Genomic DNA, 7,555 nt, shown 5'->3' with positions numbered 1-7,555 from the left:
GACTCTAACCTTGGGGAAAGTCGGCTGCCATATACAAAACCCTTGCATCCTAAGACAGCATGCTAGTCAGCAAACCAGACAAGCACAGCCTCCTCTCTGTCTCCAGACATGTGAGTGAAGTCCTCTTGGATTGTTTAGACCATCCCATCTACTTGCTGAATACCAAATAGTGACATCAGTCCCTGCCGTAAGGAACACAATTGCTCAACTCAGATCAGCCCAAATTCATAACCTACAGAATCTGGGAGATAATTTAGAATGGCTGTTATTTCAAGCCTTTAAGTTTGTGGTAGTTGTTCGTTTGTTTGTTTGTTTTTAACATAGTAATAACTGAAACAGCTTTCAAAATGAAAAAACTTGATGCATTACAAAAAATTGTGATGTAAAAACCTCTGTGTCAAACCAAGGAATATAATATAAGCAAATGTAAAGTGGACCCATCAATATGAAGTCCAAAACAAAACATAAGCCAAGGACTCTGAGAAGAGTATTTTAAAGTGAAAAACAACAAAAACATAATTTTTTATAAACGATATGATGAAGATACTGGATAAAGAATGAGAAGGAGTGTTACAATACTATATATTTAAAAAGTAATCACAATCTGTCACCTTCCTGACCTTATTTCCCTTACCCTCTCAATGTTCCTTAGGTATATTTATACGTTTTAGAAAAAATACCTTATAACAATGGATTATATTACATTCTTCATAGGACAAAAATCTACTGTTTCTTTTTATGTTTTTCCAAAGTGAAAAATAAATGTATATACATATATATATACACAGTCTTTGTTATGTTTCCAGTCTCTTATTTAGAAGCACCTTGTTTTATCCAATATTCATAGAAAGGATTGAAAAAATTAAAATATTGTTAATTACAATAGAGCATGATGAATGCACTATTTTTAAAATGTGTTCATCATAACACCTGCTTTAATATATTTTTGCCAGAACTTTGAAGCTGGAAATTTAGATCATTTAGTTTATGGAAATGACCAGAGAAAGCCTTTCCTTATTGTCAAATCTATCAGCCACGTCATTCCATTAGGAATAAAAGTCTGACTTTGTTTGTCAATTCTATTTAGCATGTTAATATGCATTTCAGTCACACACCCCCACCTCTAACCTCTGAATTCCGAGATAAAAAGATGACGCATGGAGACCCCTGTATCTTCACTGTTTCTTAGGATTTTTTTTTTGTTTGTTTGTTTTTTTAAATTTTTTTTTCAACGTTTATTTATTTTTGGGACAGAGAGAGAGCATGAACGGGGGAGGGGCAGAGAGAGAGGGAGACACAGAATCAGAAACAGGCTCCAGGCTCTGAGCCATCAGCCCAGAGCCCGACGCGGGGCTTGAACTCCCGGACCGCGAGATCGTGACCTGGCTGAAGTCGGACGCTTAACCGACTGCGCCACCCAGGCGCCCCAGGATGTTTTGTTTTTATTTCAAATTACTTATCCTTAGAAGTCACTCATTCTTTGACAAGAGGGGGATGGAAAAGTTAAAAATTTTAAAATATTCCTCTGATAATAACCCAGATGTTTTTCATGCTGAGGCAAGGCATCAATCTGAGTAAGATTCAGCAGAAAGGTTTGTGTAACTACATTCTTAATGTGGGTGTGGGAAAGCGCAACTTGTGAAAAGTGAGATGGAAAAAAAAAGTTAGCCTGAGAGCCCCGTGAGTTGTTGGCACATCCTCAAGATCAGTTTTATTTATTTTATTTTTTAAATTTATTTCCAAATGAACACATTTTATTTAAATATACATTAGATGTGACATATTTACATACCAAAGTAAGCATCACCAAAATCAACGTATAAAGAATTTCATCAACTCAAATAATTTATTCCGTGTTGTCCATTTTAAGACTAGTCACCGCCCCCACCACTCTGCTTTGCTACTCACCAAATTCTTGGCCCAGAAATCAGTGATCTCATTTCTATCACTATAGATTAGTTTTGCCAGTTCTAGACTTTATATTAATGGACTCATCTAGCATGTGCTCATTTTTATGGTTATAGATTTGCATCTCTTCTGAATAAATATATAGTAAAATTACTAGGTTGTATGGTAGATATATATTTAATATTAAAAGAAACTTCCAAATGATATTCAAAGGATATAGTTACTCCACATCCTTATGAGCCCTTTTTATTGCCTATCTTCTTAATTTCTGCTATTCTAATAGGTTTATAGTTTTATTTCATTATAGTTTTAATTTCCATTTACCTATGACTAAGAATACTGTTTTTTCATAAACATATTAGCTAAAAATATATCTACTTTTATCAAGTATCTGTTAAAAACATTGTCTATCTAAACTTAGTCTTGCTCTTATTGAATTGTAAGATTTAAAAAATGATATCTTACATATAATTTAAAATATATATATATAATTTACTATATATATAATTTGTTTTTTTCAAATTCTTTACAGTGTTTTCCTTTTTCTTTTATTTATTGTTTAATTTTTAAATTTTATTTAAATCCAAGTTAGTTAACAGATAGGTAATAATGATTTTAGGAATAGACTTTAGTGATTCATCACTTACATATAACACCCAGTGCTCATCCCAACAAGGGCCCTCCTTAATGCCCATCTCCCATTTAGCACATCCCCCCACCCAACACTCCTTCAGCAACCCTCAGTTTGTTCTCTGTGTTTAGTGTCTCTTATGGTTTGCCTGCCTCTCTCTCTTTTAATCTCATTTTTCCTTCCCTTGCCCTATGTTCATCTGTTTTGTTTCTTAAATTTCACATATGAGTGAAATGATATATTTATCTTTCTCTGATAATACACTCTGGTTCCATCCACATGGTTGCAGATGGTAAGATTTCATTCTTTTTGATCTGAGTAGTATTCCATTGTATATATATTCCTCATTTTATTTATCTATTCATCCATTGATGGACATTTGGACTCTATCCATAATTTGGCTCTTGTGAATAGTGCTGCCGTAAACATTGGGGTGCATGTGCCCCTTTGAATCAGCATTCTTGTATCCTTTGGGTAAATACCTAGTAGTTCAATTGCTGGTTTGTAGGGTAGTTCTAGTTTTAATTTTTTGAGGAACATCCATACTGTTTTCCCAAGTGGCTACACCAGTTTGTATTCCCACCAACAGTGCAAAAGTGTTCCTTTTTCTCTGCATCCTCACCAATATCTGTTGTTTCCCGAGTTGCTAATTTTAGCCATTCTAACAGATGTGAGGTATTATCTCATCATGGTTTTGATTTTGTATTTCCCTGATGATGAGTGATGTTAGCATTTTTTCATGTGTCTGTCAGCCATCTGGATGTCTTCTTCAGAAAAATGTCTGTTCATGTCTTCTGCCCATTTCTCCACTGGGTTATTTGGATTATTTATGGGTTTTTTTTTGGGGGGGTGGTGTTGAGTTTGGTAAGTTACTTATAGATTTTGGATACTAGCCCTTCCTCAGATGTGTAATTTGTAAATGTCTTTTCACATTCTGACACTTGCCTTTTAGTTTTGTTGATTGTTTCCTTCACTGTGCAGAAGCTTTTTATCTTGATAATGTCCTAATAATTCATTTTTGCTTTTGTTTCCCTTTCCTCCGGAGACATGTCGGTAAGAAGTTGCTGTGTCAAAGAGGTTGTTGCCTGTTTTGTCTTCTAGGATTTTGGTGGTTTCCTGTCTTACATTTAGGTCTTTCATCTATTTTGAGTTTATATTTGTATATGATGTAAGAAAGTGGTCTAGGTTCATTCTTCTACATGTCGCTGTCCAGGTTGCCCAACATCATTTGCTGAAGATCAGTTTTAGGAAGGAATACATTTGTAAGTTGAAGAGCTATAAGGTGGTTTGCTTAAAACTCCCACCCACCTACTCCTTTGAAAACCCTGATATAAATCCAAGTTTATGTATCTTTTATTTAAAGAACACTGATTTATAAAACAACAAACACTCTAAGTTTTATACTGAGTCAATATAGTACTGAATGGTGTATAGATAGTAAACTTTATTGTTATGAGTTAATTTATATTGATGTTTATGTTTTATTTATATTGTTAGTAGTATTTGTGATTTGGCCTTTACTCTAAAGTCCACTGTATATTGTTATTTATTACTTATTAACTCCATCAGTGTGGGAATAGGTCCTGAGTAATGTGGAAGTGCCCATTATAAATTCCCAGACCATGGAGTAAGAGTAGCCATCATCAACTAGCCTATAATGATACAAACATTTGATAACATATTCCATGCTTTATCTACATAACTTAATTTGTTATAACATGTTAATAAAAATGAAGATTATGTAGTTTTATTAAAAGTGATGTTTTTCAGAAGTTTACATATAATAACAATTCCTTTACAATGTTTTTTCATTTCCTTAAGGCCACGTGACCAGGCTCAACTTCATTTTTCAGTAAGAGCTCAATCATTTACTTGTTATATTTCCATTGTTATTTTCTATAATTGCTCATGTATAATTCATCATTTGGGCCACCCTTATTACCATTTTGGTCCAACATTTTGTTATGTGCCCTAAGACCATGTCATTTTGTTTATAACTACATCGCAAGCAAATAAACTAGCGCCTGACTTTTAGATGAATTTTTTTGATGAATAAACTAAATGAATTAACAGAATGTTGCAGATAATTGTCTTTATTAATATTACTAAGCTTTCCATTTATTTCCCAGAGGTTTGTTTTCTTATTCTTTGGAAAACCATAAATTACAAGCTCCAAAAAGTAAAATCACATTACCTTCATCTAAGAACCAAATTATATGATGGCATATTGGCCAGATCCAAGTTTAAGAATTTGCATCAACATAAAAATCTCAGAACAGTTAAAAAAGTAATAATAACCAAAAAGTTAATAATAATCATAAAACACACTCCCTAATCCATACAACAGCTATGGTATTTAATCCTTAAAAGATGCAGTGCTTACTTATTTCATAAATTCATTGTTTTTGATTACGCCCCAAAAATTATGCAGATTTTTCTCAGTTTAAATATTCCCTTGATATATGTTATTTTGTATTTTAAGGAAAAGTATCTTTCAATATCTTGTTCTTACACTACTTTTTAATAATTTTTATACTAAGTGTATATCCATGTTTACTTTAAAAAATATTACAGAAATCTCATATAATGAAGTATTAATTAATACTGAAACTTATTTGCCTTGCTGAAGATTTAGTGCTCATTCTATTTTATTATGGTCATTTGGTCATTTGCTGTTTATATATTCTATTTATCTTTTTGAGAATAAATTTCTTATATATCACTTAATTTGACATGTATGCATATTTTTCTCACAAATTTTTAAAGGATTTCATCTGGAATTTTGTTTATGGCTTCTCATTTTTGAATGATTTTATTTCCATTGGATCATTGAATTATATTTATGAACTTCTGTTTTTATAAGCTGTCTTATTAGAAGAATTACTGGGCAATCTTTTAATTGGCAAATAATAATGTATTTCATTATTATAAAGTTACTGACCTGTATTTAATGCACTTGAGAAGACAATTTCCCTTTCATTTGATATATCTTTTATAATAAATTCTAAAAAGTAATTGATAGGATTGACTCACTGATTACTACCCAACTGTGCTTAGTTAAAAGACCAGTAAACAAATTATTTTTATAGTGTTCTCTGAATGTTCTTCTTGTCCAGCATGTTGAAAGCTATTCCATCTCCTTTGACATGGGTTGATCCAGACTGACTTTGCTAATAATGACTTGATAATTTATGACTAGCTGTCTCCAAGTTAGAGGACTATAATTCTATTTCACAAGTACTTCTATATAGTTCAAGGAGACAACAATGACAGAAGATAAGAAGAAAAGAGCATCTTTTCTGATCCTACAATCATAAAGGCTATCAATTTCATTGTAGAGTGAGTCTTTTTATCTGAAAACTGAGATAAAGTCTTAAAAGTAAAATATCTAAGTTTTAAGTTATTGAACTGATAGGTTTTTAGTCAAACTTTCCTATAAAACACCTTACCAACTGTTTTCTGCACAGATAATTAAGTATACTTCCGTTTATTAAAGAAATCTTTGTGATAAATTGAGGGCATGAGAATAAGCCTCAAGACTCCACCACTTTTCTTTGACTAGAAAAGTCACGTGAATTTAGACAACAATCTGCATTTGACAGTGTAGTTCTTTCATGCAAATAAGACCCTGAAGAATGGTATTAAAAGATGTCTCATTATCAGTCAATAAAAACGAAACAATAATTGCTTAATTTTCAAGATTACATTTTATTGTTTAGTTTCCCAATTATTATGTTTTCTACTTTTGGATGAATATTCTAAAGAGAAACTAAAGAGAAGACAACAGAACAGCATTCCCTGATTGCCTTGTGTGTGTGTGTGTGTGTGTGTGTGTGTGCGCGTTTTCTTGATAACCTTAGGAAAAAGCTATAAGCTTTTACAAATATTTTCTTCACAATTTACCCAGTCATGTTTTGTATCATGTGAGATTACACTTTTATTGGATGGCTTGATCTATTGCCTCCCTTTTTTTCTTCTAAATAGCCATTATTTTTGTCCTGTTTGCCCTTCACTTTCTTGAGTAAAATCCAATCTGCACCATTCTGAACAGAGGAAGAAACTGCTGATGATCTTTTCAACATTAATCTCACTCATATTAATGGTAATATCACGTCTATTTTGATTGTTCTTGACTCTCCTGCCTTTCTCTCTGGAAACATATAAATGACCCCAGAGTATAAATCTTCAATCTGAACCTGAAGTGGCATTGAGCATCTCTGGATTTCAACTTCATTGTTCTTTCTGGAAACACTGTCTGTACCTTGTTTCGAAAGACATCTATTACTCATGGTTAATTGCTGTTGGGGGAAAAAATGTCTTTTTTTGCTTAGGGCTATTGATAGCAATTGGCTCCCATTTATTCATAAAAAACTATGTCCTATTTCAGAGATACTGAATGATGTACTACATTAAAGTATATTTAGATAGTTTATACCTTAGTTTTAAAGCCTTTATTAAGTGCTATTCTGTTCATAAACAACTTATTGAATTACCTTCTACTATATTAATTATTATACAATGTCAAAGGTTCTTAAAGTATACTTTATTCGCTTATGGTTACTATTTTTGAAAAGTTTTCCTTAAAATGTCAAATTAACTGATCTAATCAATGAAATAACCAACAAATCCACTTATAAAATCTCATTATATTGTTACTACTTTAGTACAAACTGATAACCAGCTCTTTTTAACCTTTTAGTTCTTTATAAACCACAAAATGTTGCTTATTAAATATATTAAAGATATGTTAATTAGCAATAGTTGATTTGTTTTTCTGAAAATGCAATTATATTATTATTTTTTTTTTTTTTTACAAAATACTGTATTGTAATTTGTGTCCTGAGAAAAAGCCATGTCTTTGTAATTATAAGTTATCTTAATTAGAAGGTAACAGTTACTTTCTTTGGAATTCATTTATTCATAATATGTATTGATCAACTATTATAGGCCTGTCATTAAGGGTGCCTGGGTGGGTCAGTTGGTTAAGTATTTGACTTCAGCTCAGTTCATGATCTC

This window comes from Prionailurus bengalensis, chromosome B2 (assembly GCF_016509475.1).
Source record: "Prionailurus bengalensis isolate Pbe53 chromosome B2, Fcat_Pben_1.1_paternal_pri, whole genome shotgun sequence".
NCBI lineage: Eukaryota > Metazoa > Chordata > Mammalia > Carnivora > Felidae > Prionailurus > Prionailurus bengalensis.
Note: the sequence above shows the minus strand (reverse complement) of the source record.